Source organism: Hipposideros armiger, unplaced genomic scaffold (genome assembly GCF_001890085.2).
Source record: "Hipposideros armiger isolate ML-2016 unplaced genomic scaffold, ASM189008v1 scaffold_8, whole genome shotgun sequence".
Lineage (NCBI taxonomy): Eukaryota > Metazoa > Chordata > Mammalia > Chiroptera > Hipposideridae > Hipposideros > Hipposideros armiger.
In genome coordinates this window covers 3362285-3376751 of record NW_017731358.1, presented here as the reverse complement: position 1 = coordinate 3376751, position 14467 = coordinate 3362285, and the positions used below count along the sequence as shown (strand labels likewise).

The window sequence follows — 14467 nt, the reverse complement described above, 5'->3', positions numbered from 1 at the left end:
GGCAAAGACACTACAAGAAAAGAAAACTATATCCATTATGACCAATATTCCTTATGAACATTAATGCAAAATCCTCAACAAAATAGCAGCAAATCAAATTCAGCAGCATAGTAAAAGGATTATACACCATGAAATATATTAAAGAAGACATGCTTATTAAATAAAAATGGCAAAAAATAGATAATTGGAAGACGAAAACCTATAATATCACTACTCAGACAACCACATTGTTATGTCTTTCCAGGAGTTTTTCCTATGCCTTAAAAATATATAGTTTAACATACCCAGTATATGTAACTTTATATCCTGGTTTGTTTTTTAACTTCATTTACTATCACGAGCGTATCTTTGTGTTTTTATTCTTTGTAAACATAACCCCGAGTATAGACAAATCTTATGTCTTAGATGGTAGTTCTTTCTTTTCCTCTTTTTAGAAGCATGGAAGAGCTACCTGAGGCGGGCTAGGCCAGCTAATCCCAATAGCAAGATCTTGGGTGTTGTTTGTAAACTCCCTTTGCTGAGCTCTGGAGGACCCCTTTCCCAAAAAAGACATGCCCTCAACCTGAAATCTGTCATTGTTACCAGTCCCATTTCCCTGTAAATAGCAGCACCACAGAGGCAGATCTCTCTCCTGGAGTTCTTCCTTCAGTGTGTTCAGCTATACCCTCTCTGTGATATAATGAGAGCTCAAGGACTGTGTACCCTACTTCTTCTTTGCTTGTAAGTTGTTCCTTAATAAATCTTAGTTTATGCTTGTTCCATGTGTTGCTAGTATGTATATGTGAGACAGTGTGCAAGTGCGCGTGTGTGTGTCCATGCCCTTTATGGAACATTGGCCATCACCTTTATACATTAAATTATATTCCATCATAGGGATAGTCTATAATTAACTTACTGTTCAACACTTAGGATGTTTTCAATCTGTTGCTATTATAAATAAAACTTGGATGACTATCTTTATGTATAATGTTTTGTTTTCATTATTTCAGCTCATTTCTTGAACATAAATTTGTCTAAGCGGAATTACTGATTAATGCTATTATAAAATTTTTCATGTCATTAATACATACTGCTAAATGTCTTTGCAAAAAAGTCATGCCAATTTATAGCCCCATTAGCAGTATATGAGAGTGTTTCCCAATACTCTCTCCCTTTGAAAGAATATTTTCTTGGTAGTACCAATTTTAAATCTTGTTAAACAGGGCTGTGTTCTCATTTCAAATATTTATTTAAAGAACTCTTGCTGGTCATTGGTTGAGTTGGTTAGAGTCTCCTGCTCCAGCAAATAGGAAGGAGAGCCCCTTCATGTCGATGACATAGTTTTATTATGTAGGGTGGGGAGCAGGTGCAGCTTTAACAAGTCTCTAAATCTATTGGGCTTGTTTCTAAAAGGAAGAGATTAGCTGTAGTTACATCAAAACTACAGTATTGTATTTGTCTTTCACCACCTTTTAAACAAACCTTAAGCCACTCCTTCAACGGATTATTTAGCTATTTAGGAAAACAGCTTGCAAACAACCCAGTCTAGTAAACTTGAGTAAGTTATCCTTAGGCAAGAAATCCTGGTGAGGGGGAATGGCTACAGAGAAGTTCTTTTTGGTAAGAAAGTGAGTCTTAAAAGATAGGGTGCATCCAAATCCATGGGGGAACTTGTAAAAATGTGTTCTGGGACCCATGACTAGAATCCAAATCCCTATGCATGGGGTGGGGTCCAGGAATCTGCATTTTTAACACATTTCCAGGGTGCTTCTGGTACAGGTGGTCTATGGACCACATTTTAAGAAACACTGCCCTGAAAATAAAATGATAGTATCTGCTCTTAAAATTTTTTGTAAGGCTAAAAACCACCTTACTGAAGTTGTAAGGCACAGATATTTGGGGTCGTGATCAAGCTTTGTTCTAAAGAATATATGCAGCCTTATTCTTGCTGCTCAATCTTTGCTGCAATCAACTGACTTTGCCTTTTACTAGAATGCAAGTCAGGCTCTTTGGTTCCCATCAGATTGTTAGACAACCGAAGCCTGTTGTTCTCACTCTGGCCAAATACATAACATATTTGCAGAGCAGAGAGCTAGGGATTTGTCTGTGAAGAGCTGCTATTTGAGAGAAACAGGTCTCTCCTCTCCCCTCTCCCCTCCCGTCCCCTTCCCCACTTTCCCCTCCCCTTCTCTCCCCTCCCTCCTTTTTCTATGACATTCTCTTCTACTTCACTGAAAAGACCAAAGCCATCTAACATGATCTCCTTCGATGTCCCAGAACACTCTTCACCATGGAATGTTCCTTATCCTGCATCAGAAGAAAGGCTAAATCTCCACTGAAAGGCTGTACGCGCGCGCGCGCGCGCGCGCACACACACACACACACACACACACACACACACACACACACACACACACAGCCTTGTCTGTTCCCCTGCTCCCTCTTCAGATGGCTTCTCCCTGTCCAAGAGTCTCTTTCTACCTCGCTCCTTCTCTTCCGCTGACAATCACATTTAGGTATCTCTTGACCTCAAATAAAAGTCTTTCACCATCTTGTGTCCCCCTTATCCCCATCGTTTGTTTCACTCACATCCTGAAAGAGGGGTGTATACCTTTCACCTCTTTTTCATCATCTACTTCTCACACTCCTCCCTCCACCTAACTCATCTCACTGGAAAGACTTTCCTCAAAAGTTAGAAAAAAACTTTCTAATCACCACACATAATTTTCTTCTCAGTCCTCATTAGTCTCTGTGAAATTTGGCTCCACCCATTCATTCATTCAACAAATATTTATTGAACATCTACCTCAGTTTTCTCTCCTTGAACAGTGTCCCTCGATATCTGCATGGCGTTGCCCTCAGTTCCAGAGAAGAAGCTGAATAGTTCTTCTCTGCCCAACACTTTCCCTGTTTCTTCTGTTCCCTTTGCCACTTCTCTTCTCTTCTCAGCTCCCAGAGGAAGTCCGCTTTCTGGGTGTCATCTCCAGCCCTTTCCCTCTCCTTTTACACTTTTTCTCTGGCTCAATTGCATCTACTTTCATGCCTTATTAATCTGTAATTCTACCCTGACTTCACACCCATTTTCCAGACTCACCTTTCCAGAGATTTCCTGGCTGGCCTGTCAGATGCAATATGTCTAAGTTGAATCTTCCCTTGGAAATGTTTCTTCTATCTTCTTTCCTTATGTTAATGTTAATTTTAACATGAGTCCCCCAGATATTCAGGCCAGAAACCCATGAGTCATCTTTGATTCCTTCCTCTTCCTTGTCCCCAACCTTATAGTTTGGCACCAACTATAATTCCTCCAAAATATTTCTCCCACCATTATCTCTTGTTCACTTTGCTGCGTTACCCTCATTACTCTATTGCAGCAGCCTCTTAACTGCTCCTCCTGATTCCTCTATTGCTACCTTGACTCAGCTTTCATCACACCACTGCTGGATTGATCTTCAGTTGTGGGGACCAGAAAGGAGAGATTCTCATATCGCCTACTTAGCAGGGATGGCTTTAGAAAATGCCTGTGCCCTGGGAGAGTTGGAACTGGGGGAGCAGGCAAGGCAGAGCTGGAAATGGGGCACAGTGAGTCAGGGAGCAGACCCTGAGCTCAGCCTACATGGGGAAAGTCAAGCTCAGGAGGCCCAGAGCTGGAGGTGGAGAAGTGAAGTCAGGGCTGAGTGGCCGGAAGAGAGCCTGGGCTGACACATGGCCCCTTACCACCCAGCAGGACACACGCAACTGCCCCAAGCTGATGCCATTCGGTCTCATTCTCAATGATACTTTCTCTTTCTTTGAGCATCTGCAAGGCTTGAGCCAAGCTGTGCCACAGCACACTACAGGAAAGACACTTGATCCTTCCCATCAGAAGAAACTTATGTTGGGAGATCAACACCAGCTTGTGCACTTCTCCATAAAGTCTCGTCATGTAGAGCGGATTACACATGTCTGGGGGCTGATGAGCAGGCTTCAAGTGCACTGCAGTTGGAGACCACCTCTTTCTTCATGGGCTGGATGGGTCCTTGACCATATCCTTTCATGCCACTCATTTTTATCACATGGCTTTATTGTCTCTCTTGCCTCATCATCTGCCTAATGACTTGTTTTTCCCTTTCCAAGTTCCATATTCTTTTCTTTCTCACTGCTTCTATTCTTGCCCCTATTATTTCACCTGCATGAATCGGAAAGAACTCCACTCTCTATGTTTCCTTGAGAGAAAACAGGTTCTCTCTTCACAAGCTTCATCCTCTTCCTCATCTTTTTTTAATACAATTGTGCTTATGGTTGAAATAGGTGAGAACTGACATTGAATGAAACAGGAAGTGGGTGGGAGCCATCTTTTTTTTTTTCAATCGATCATTTTACATTTTTGCAGGTTATTTGAATTGTGATAGGTATAATTATATTAAGTCTCTTGGAGTAGAATTCATACAGCTGCTAAGATCTAGAAACATTTGGAAGGTTCTTGAGAGTACAGTAGATATAAGGTAGTCTAGACACGTACAGATAGGGTGTAATAGACACACAAGGAGTTGCAGATGGGAAGACCAGTTATATTTCTTTTGTCTGTTTAGTCTAAACTTGCTTGAATTAACCTTTTCTATTAGAAATATTGGTACCTATCAGTGAATAATCCAACAGTTACATTTTTACAGGTATGTCTAGAAAGATTATTTAAGTATGAATAAGAAAACTCACACAAAGTATGTCAAGTTAGGTACAACTAAGATACTAGATGAGCCAAAAAACATGACTTAGAGAGTACAACTCTAAAATCAATCATAAATTATATGAAATGTATTAACAATAAAATAAATCTGAAAAATCAATGAGCTCATATGATTATCATCTCAAACAAATCACTCAAGAAGGATAAAGGACAGTGAAAGTACTCTCTTCCTTGTTTTGTCCTCACTGTTTTGGGGAAGTTTCCCACTTTAATCAGGTCAAAGATATTTAAATATACCACAATAATCAATGTCGTTGACCAACTACAGTATGCTATATATACTTTGAAATGTTTTATTTCCTCCCCATGTGGGGAGGGTTTTGAAATAAGTCACCCATATTTCCTATTTTTTTTATGATAACTGGCATATATTTGTCTTGTGGGGTTTGGGATATAGTCTTAAACCTTGGAATATAGTAAATAACAGTAAAGAACAGGATTCCTTAGATCTAATGGACAAATCCAAATAGAATAGCACTAACTATTCTATTTGGTAAAACAATTGAATATGAAACACGATGACTGTACCAGAGGATAGGTGGTTGCTCAAGTGGGAATTACCTGGCAAATTCATTAAAATTGTATCTTATTAAATACAGTCTCATGATAGACAGGCATGAGGGATGATAATTTGTGACTAATAGATTTCTTTGAACAGACTAATTCATGTGATAAACATTAAGACTTTGTTTAGGCTTTTAGAAAGATCACAAAGAATATTGTTATAGGTGGGGAATAATATAGTTATTAATAAACAATTTTTTAGATAAAAACTTCCCAGTCTTTTTTTGTCTTGTGATTTTGTTTCCCAGTAATACGTATATAATCTTGAATACCTCCTTAGGAGTAAAAAAAAAAAAGAAAAGAAAAAGAAAATGCCTGTATACAGTGGATCCTAAGGGCATGGGTCTAGTTGTTTTATCAGAGCCATGGAGACTAGTGACTGAAATTGTTTGTCCTCCTCTCACAATTGTGATAAAGAAACCAGGATCCTGAAGCATGTCTCCTCAGGGGGAGGTGATTTCTTCTGCTTATGCCTGAGAAGATTGTTCCAGAATTTTGTTAATGGGTCTGTCTGTCCTGCAGAATGATTTCTATATTAAGAAACACCCAAGACCAAGGTGGTTTCTGTGGAAGACATCGTCTTTACTTTGAGTTCTTGAGTGTCAACTGACTGGTGATTAATCAACCCATACAGTTGAGAATAGGGATTTCTTTTGTACTTCTCTCACTAGGCACGTTTGACTCTATAAATAAAAATGTTGATACCACATATTTATATAGTTCTTTATAGTTTATTTTAGTTAATAGTTTAACAGGTGAGGGAAAAAAAATGCACAGATGAGGAAACTAAGATTTGGCAAGTCAAAGTGATTTGCCAAATGTTACATACTTTGTAAGTGACAGGGCTGGGGCTCAAAGGTAAGAGTAAAGACTTGGAAGGTACGAGCTATTGCTCAGCTGTGGGACTGTCATCGAGTAGATGGCGTCTCCGCAGTTGGGCTCTTCTAACCCTACCTCAGGAGAGCTGAGGCAAGAGATGGAAAAATGGTGACTGACCTGCCCTGTTCTTGGGCTGCTACATCCATAGTGGTCTCAGCCTGGGAACAAGTCTGGCACATTTTCAGGGACAAACGATGTGACACCAGGATATTTCTGTCAATTTTCCTAGTGTCTCCTTTTCTGGGATGATGTCAGAGTGAGTTGTTCTAGCTGTTGACACCTTAGGGTTACAAGACTGCTATCAGAAGACATGTGTGTGGTATCACCTAAAATGGATAGTTTTTAAGAAGTTCTATCAGAGGAGGAGCCTGCATCCAGGGGCAGAGAGTGCACCGGAGCAGGCACTGAGATGAGACATTCCTCACTGAATCCTGGAACTCTCCATGAATTTCTCTGCTACTACTGTGGTCAAAGAACTCTCAGCAAGGCAGTTATTCCACCCCTCTGCCCCACTTGAACTGTTTCTGGTGGGAGACGTCCAGCAATTGTCACAGTTCGCTCAGGGCTGCAGGGTAGGGAAGGTTAATGGTGTTGATATGCATGTTTCTCCTGCATGGTGACTCCACAGGTATGAGGAGGTGATGGGTGTGTTGTTGACTCAGGTAAAGGAGTGGTAGCTGAAGTGGTAATGGTGGTGGAAGATAACATTCCCACAGAGTAGTGAAGTCACTCCCTGAAGAGAAAACAAAGCCTGTGTCTTGTATCCATGCGTTGTGGGCAGAGGCTTATTCTTGGTGCCTGGTCTGTTTATCTTGAGTTATTTCTGGAACTGGAGGTGAGGAACCCATTAGCTATATCACCCGCAAAGTTTTACTTTTCTGCTCTTATTTCCTGATTGGTGGGGCTCTTCCGCCAGGCTGTGCCTGGGGCAGTATAGAGTCAAGCATCTAACTGCAGGGATAGCTTTGAAGAGGAAGCTGACTCACAGAGGGGCAGTAAATGCCCTGAAAGGTGTGAAGAAGTTGGAGGAGGAAGGCAGAGCCAACCACCCACCTTGCTGCTGTATGTTGTAGAGAGCCAAGGGCCATTTGTATGTTTCTCAGCTTCACAATCAGCGTAACCCCCAATCCTCATCAAATGGGGATGCAGCCTCCGCCCCTCTCACAGATGCTCACACACAAGTCTTCACTTCCCAGGATTGAGGATGAAGACTCTCTTTCCCTAAGAAATTCTTGGTGACCATAGACTGACATTTTTGAGCACTTCCTGGGCTATGGATGATTTCAGGCTTCTGCCCCTCTGTGGTCAGGGTTTAGGAGCTGAGAATTCCTAGAGCTACTTCTCAGGGACGAGGGGCTGATGTGAGCTAATGGATGCAGTGGCTGTTGGCGCTGCTACTGTAGGGACTATGACAGGTGATAATGGTTTGTGTACCTGCTGTTATCTTATAGGCTACAAACTGTGACCAGTGTTGTCATCGCTAGGTACTTTTCCTCCCTTGTTCCTAGAATTCAGGATGAGGAAAGATGTTACCTCAAAATGCCCTTATGATAACTGGTCTCATATCTCCAGCATCTGAAAGGTGGCTGGCATACAGGAATTACTTCATAGACATCTGTTGAATAAATGAAGTCATGTGTCCCCATTCCCCAGTCTTTGGTTCCTTTAGCTGAGGTTGGAGAGAGGGTGAGGTTGTGCCTGTTTCTCCTTTGACTATCACAGTGGTCCCGGGGCCAGGAGGAGGCCAACATGATGATTGCAGCCTGAGAGGTGTGACCAGCACTGTGGTAGAAAGTAGCCAAACTCCTGAGGGCAACCCTAGGCTCGGAGGGTGTGCCTATCTGCAATAGGAGTCAAGGAGAGCTCCCAAACCGAGATGTTGGAGGCTGGAGATCAAACCTCTGAGAGGAAAGCGTGGAGAAAAAAGAAAATTGGAGCTGTGCTAGTGAGCATATGATCAAAGCTGGGTTTTGATGCTTCTGGGTTTGTCACCAGGGTAACCTTGGTGCTGCCATACCAGACGCTAGTCAAATGACCTGTGGCAATAACCAAGTGAAGAAATGCCTAGCCTATAGTGTTTGTCCATAGGCATTGTTTGAGGTGTGACTTCACTGGGTATAGTTGGAAAGGAGAGATAAGTTCTTGCCTTGGAGCCAACTACGAAGGGTGGATTCTAAATTATTTTCCTTAGTGTTATTGACCTAAATTTTTGAGGTTAGGCTTAAAGGAGGTGGCTCCATTTACTAATAAGGAAAAGGAAGGTGATTCCTAAGAAAGCTGTAATGATGTCAGTGATATTTCTGAGACCCCAGTTTCCTCGGAACACAGGTCAGCTGGTCTTTGTGGGGGAGGAGGGAATGAAGCAGAAAAGTGATACTGTAGTAACTACTGTGATTTGGTGATTCCTGACTGACTTCTGACACCCCCTAATGAAGTCCTTTCTGAGTTTGAGATGGACAAATACCAGCAAAACCTGACAAGGCTATGGAGTGGTTAAGAGCATGGGTTCTAGTCAAACTGACCAACATTCGCTGTGTGAGTTGGGCCAGTTACTTGACCTCTCTGAGGCTTGGGTCCTTATCTATAAAAGTGGGATGATAGTAGATAACAATAATACCAATGGGGTAATGTATGTAAAGTGCTTAGTTCAGTACCCAAGCTCAGTAAATGGTACTCTGTGCTGCCTGTTATCTTGGCCTCTACAAATTTCTGAGATTCTGGCATAAGCAGCAATCCTTGTGACTGCATCCTTATTAGGACAGAACTTCCACTCACTGCTGTTTTTACACCTGTCCAGTCCTTTCCCAGATCTCCACCGCTACCACCAGGCCAAGCCACAGCACTTTCTGCCAGAACTCCTGCAACCAGCTTCTACCTGGTCTCCCAATTCACCCTTTTCCCCTTCCAATCCATTTTCCATCACAGTACCCAGAACGATCATTCCACGGTCCAAATCTGGCCATGTCACTTCTTTACCTAAAACTCCTCACTGTCTGCCCATTTTAGTTCCTTAAAATCCACAACCCATTCCATGGCTTACAAGGCCTTGCATGGTGTAGCACCGCTTTCAAGTTCTCTAACGGGTCAAACTCTTTCCTGACTCTGCACATCTCCCCCTGCCTGGCTCATGCTTTCCCGCCACCCCACCCTCCTCCACCTGGTTTACTACTCAGCCTTCAGGTCTCAGCTCACTTCCTCAGAGAGGCCTCCCTGGACTTACTAACCCAACTGAAGTCTCCCTAGTTTACTCTCATCATAATACTTATTCAACATAACACCACATTTGTAGCTGGGAATTTTTCTGTAATTATTTCATGTCTCTCTGCATGGTAGATCTGTACACACACTGCTGTCCTAGAACAATATCAGGTACATGGTAGGCACTGCTTAAATAGTAGTTTAATTAACAAATGTGTGGATAAATGAATAAACGAATATCTTGTCAGGGGTTGTGAATCCTTTTGTTCTTCCTCCATTGATGGGCTGGGCTGGTTTGGAGGTTTGTGAAAGGTTGTGACCTGCAGTGCAAACCCACTACGTGAGGGGTCAGGAGGCTGGATTCTAGTCCCAGCTGCCCTACTTCTGGGCTGTGTGACCTTAAACAAGCTTTGGAGACAGGAACTATGACTTATTCATCTTCCTGTCCAGAATGCTTGGCACAAGCACAAGCTCAGAAAATGAACTCTTTCCTATTCTAAATTTCCCCAAACTCACCATCAACAGGACTTTTAGAACTGCAACTTTAGTTGAGGGTATCTATATAGAGTGGATGTCTACGCAGACCTTAAAAATGCACACATGGAGACCTGAACTGCCTGCAGCACAAGCCAGGGCCCTCTTCATGAACAAGGTCATGACTGTAGAGGCCACGTGCACAAACACAGATGCCCAGTTCCCAGGGCCTGTTTATTCACAAGGAAAATGTGGAGTATTTAAACCTCTTTGAAGTGACAACAAATTGAGTTCATTTCAAATCAACTCTTTGGCGCCAGGAATGAGTATACAATGATGACTAAATGTCTGCTTGCCATGGATTCAACTTAGTAGAAGGAAAAGTGAACATTCGATGAAGAAAGGTTGGAACTAGGAGGAGAGACAACCTATAACGTCTTTAGTCCTGGTCTTCAGAGAAGTGGCTCCAACAGCTAGACTATATGCCTATCTGAAGCATTTAGCAATTCCACAAAACCAGAGAACAGACACAGTAGCAAAGCTACTTGTTTGAGAGCATAAAAGGCTAACTGTGTCTTGGCCTCTCCTGGCATGGTAGACATAAATCACTCGCATGTCAAACAGTGCCAGGACAGCCTCTGCTTCCGGAGCTGATCCCAGAAACCAAGGGCGTGGAGGAGATTGCCTGGCAAGGAACCGTGAAGCAGTGGTGTCAGCTCAAGCGGAGCCTCTGACTGATGGCAGAGCTGGCATTCGGTTCATAAGATAAGCCACATTCTGAATAAACTCAGCCTACCTCTTACAAACCCGGCCCCTGCAAACCCACAGAAAAGACAGGGGTGGTTTTTAGAGGCTTAAGGGATCCTTAGATGAATGGGAATTCCTTTGAGCCAACAGAGGTGCTTATTACACTCCTGACTCCATCACCCTCCTCACCCCTAATCTCCCAGTTCCAAGATGGAGTGGTCCCTCTCTCAAACCAGATTTTGTGATTCTTCTACTTTATACCAGATACTACCTTTTTTTTATCCTCTCTACAACCCTATGAAAGAGTCTTTCCCCATCTAACTCATTTTGCCAATGAAGACACTGAATTAAAGGGACTTCTCGTATCTCTTGATCTGGTAAGTGGCAACACTGATACAGGGTTTTCTGATTTGAAATTCTTGCTCTTCACTGTACATTCTGTTGAACCATTGGCCTAAATTTGATTGATTTTTCTTGTCAGGACCTCTTGTTCAGAGATTCTCTCCTTTGGGGTATCCCCAAGCACAGTGAGGGTTTCCTGGGCATGGGGTGGGGACAGATGGCCTGTGGAAGGTTTCTGTGCCCTTGGTGGCAAGTTGGGTAGGCTTCTCCAAGACCAACAGACAAATTGGAGGTTCTCAGAGAGAGAGCAGGGGACCCTTCCCTCTGGGGCCCTCTGTGACCGTGGATCTCCCCAACTTATACTTGCTGCAGTCCCATAACCTCCCAGTGGCCCCATAGGGCGGTGGCCCCTCAGCTGCTGGGCCACGACAGTATTGGAGACCAAGGCATATTTTGACCCAGTTTCCTTACTGTAGGGCATGGAATCAGGGTTGCCAGGCTTCCTTCTGAGTCATTCCTGCTGGGAGCCACCAGTAGCCACCGAGTTTCCACTGGCTCCCTGTCCATCCCATCTCTGTCCACCCTCCTTTTTCCCTTTCACATTCGAGAGCCAGTACTTTTCCTTAAGGAAGTCCTTGACACTGTGGCACCTTCATGGAAACCTTGAAGTTTCTCCCTCTGGCCCAGGCTCTGACACCTGTTCCAGGAGTGCCTGGGCGAGGGCGCTGGCAGCAAGTGTGGAAACAGACCCTAGATTCAAATATAGGCAGGTCACCCATAGGCCCCCTTCAGGGATCCAAGGGAATGGGACTGGCCAGTTTCCACTTTCCCAGAGGCTTCCCCAAGAAGATGTGGAAGGCTAACTGCTTGTCCTGTGGAGACTACTTTTCCCTCAAGGTCCTCTTGGTGCTCAATCAGATGCTTGAAGTGCCACCTCCCATCCCACTGCCACCTCTTTTACCGGCTCTGCTCCATTTTGTCCCCTTCAATAAGCACAGGACTCAGCGCTCCAGGGCATACCTGCACTTCTCAGGGTCATCCTGGGGACTCCCTTCCACCTTCGTGCTCCTTCATTCCTCTCCCTCATACCTCATCGCGCCCCATCTCAACTTTCACTGCCCACTCGCACCCCAGTTCTTGTCCCTTCAGACTCCTCTCCACAGACTTCCTGACTCCTTCTGAGTTTGATGACTCTAACACAGGACCAAGTACGGAGCTGGTACCAAACACTTTTTGTGTTGATTTTAAATAACAGAACATAGGAATCCAGAGGTCATGCCATTCACCACCCTGCTTTGTACATAGAGGAACCGAGGCCTGGAGAGAAATATAATAGGACCTGGTCACAGGAACCAGGTCAGTTAGCTGCAAAGCTAAGATGGGGCCCCAGGACCCCTAACTCCAAGCCACTTTCTCCCCATTGGCCATGGTCATGACTCCCATCGACACGCCTTCTTCCATATCCCTCTTTTACCCCCAGAACAAGACTCTGAGTGGCTAGGCTCTGAAGGGTCCTTCTGGCCTCCATTTCCTTACTGTGTGATGAGTATGGGGTGGCGTGGCAAAGGGGTTTGTGAGGGGGAGGGTTGGAGAGTTGGAGAGGTGCTGGTTGTTTCATTTGCTCTTAGCCAAGCCCTTAAACATTTCAAGGAAGGTGGAATGTTCCCTTTCACCAGCGTTGTGTCTCTTATTATTTGTAAGAGAGCCTGTTCCTTCTGACCCACTCCCAAGAGATGATTCCTTGAGTTAAAGCTTCCCCAGGCCTGTTGAGCAGGGGAAGGGGTTGTGATTATATCCTCGGTTTGGGCTCCTGACTCCTCACTCTCCTGGGCCCCACAACCTCTCAGGAGATTCATACACCGAGAAATACAGGATAAAACCTGGTTCTAGAGCCAGAGGGGCAACTTGGAAGCTCGTGAGGAGAGAATGGGGGACCCAGAAGGAACTTCTCCATCAGGCCTTGATTCCATTCTACCCCTAGCTCAATATGCAGAGGGGAAGTAGAGGGTGGGGGAGGCCACGGCCAACACCAAGGCTAAGAGCCCTGCCCTGAGGACATTACCCCAAGAGGAGGGTTTTAAACCCAAGGTCAGAAGCAAGAAGTTGACTGCCCCCATCGCAGCTGTCCTCTAGTCCCTGTCTTGTTTCTCCCAGCCAGTCTGCCTCTTTTCTTCCTGTCCTCTTCCTTCCAGTCCTGCCTGTCTCTTCTGGTTTTTCTCCTCTCTCTGCGTCTATTTTGTTTTGATTCATCTGTCTTTTCTTCTGTCTCTACATCTTTATATAAGTTTTTCTTCCAGTTCTGTCACCCAGCTTTCCTGTTTTCCTCTGTGTCTGTCTCTCTCCTCAGATCTTTCCCCTTCATTCTATAGTTCTGCCTACTGGTCCTTTTCTTCCCGCAAAATAAGTGCCGATTCCCCCAATGCGTTTCCCTAAACCAGGGCACTCCTCGCCCTAGAGAGCTCTCTGCTTCTCTCTGTCTCTATCTTCTCTTTTATCTGTCTCTTACCATTCTTCCCCTTTCTCTCCCCATCTTGTTCATCTCTGTCCACTCACCTCCCTCCCTCTCTCTCTCCTCTCTCTCTCTCTCTCTCTCTCCCCTTGCCCCCTCGGACAGACCCCAACTCCCCTGATGGGCTTCCTGAAGTCAGCCAACCCTGCCCCAAGAATGCTGCCCCCAGAAACTTGCATCACTTACCCCAGGCCACTGGCCAAAGGAGGCAGGAACATAAGCAGCTCAGGAACACCAAGGGGACACTCCTCCAGTGGGCCTCCCTCATGGCTCCCAAAAGAGTCTCTCAGGTTGCACAGGGAAGTTCCTCAGCACAGAAGCGGTGGTGTGAGAAGCAGAAGTTAGACCGTCCCCACCAGCTGCCGGTCTGCAACAGGTGTATTTCCCTGAGGGACCGAGTACCAAGGGAGGAGGACAAAAGAAGGTGGGGCCCCATACCAATCATCCTTGCCCAGTCTTTTCTTTCCTCAATCTCCATCCACTTGCCCCACCAGGAAAAAGAAAAACCTATACAATCATTCCTCTGCTACTAGTCAGCCCGAGCCAAGTAGGAGGAGGGATGGGAGGGGATGTGGGGAATAGAAACCACGAGCACTGGAAACGAGTGGGCCACCTTTGGCCTGGGATCCTGGGCCCCCTCCTGCTTCCCCAAAGGCTGTCCCTGTCCTGCTGGAGTTTGGGACTTTTATACTGGGAGGCAGCTGTGTCATTCCAGAAGAAGGACAGGGGAAGATGGGAAAGAAAGGGGGCAAGAGGGAGGAGTTTGGGGCTGTATGAAGAGGAGAAAAAATGAGATTTGCAGAGACCCTAGGAAACATGGAGAGTGGGAAAAACTGTGGGGTGAGAGGTAGGAATCAGAAAACTGTGGGGTGAGAGGTAGGAATCAGAAAACTGTGGGGTGAGAGGTAGGAATCAGAAAACTGTGGGGTGAGAGGTAGGAATCAGAAATACCCTGTATGGGGCCGGCCGAGTGGCGCGGTGGTTAAGAGCTGGCTTGGGACGCCAGAGGGCCCCGGTTCGGATCCCACATATGAGGGCCAGTGACACTGCCC

General features: G+C 45.0%; 1 long non-coding RNA gene across 1 annotated transcript in view; it reads right to left on the bottom strand.

Moving 5' to 3' along the window:
* Nucleotides 1–13870, bottom strand: part of LOC109387355 (uncharacterized) — a 19659-nt gene extending 5789 nt beyond the window's left edge. Inside the window, exon 1 of the long non-coding RNA XR_002124974.1 lies at nucleotides 13602–13870. This is a non-coding gene — a long non-coding RNA (uncharacterized LOC109387355). The remainder of the gene's footprint in view (nucleotides 1–13601) is intronic.
* Nucleotides 13871–14467: the final 597 nt, after the last annotated feature.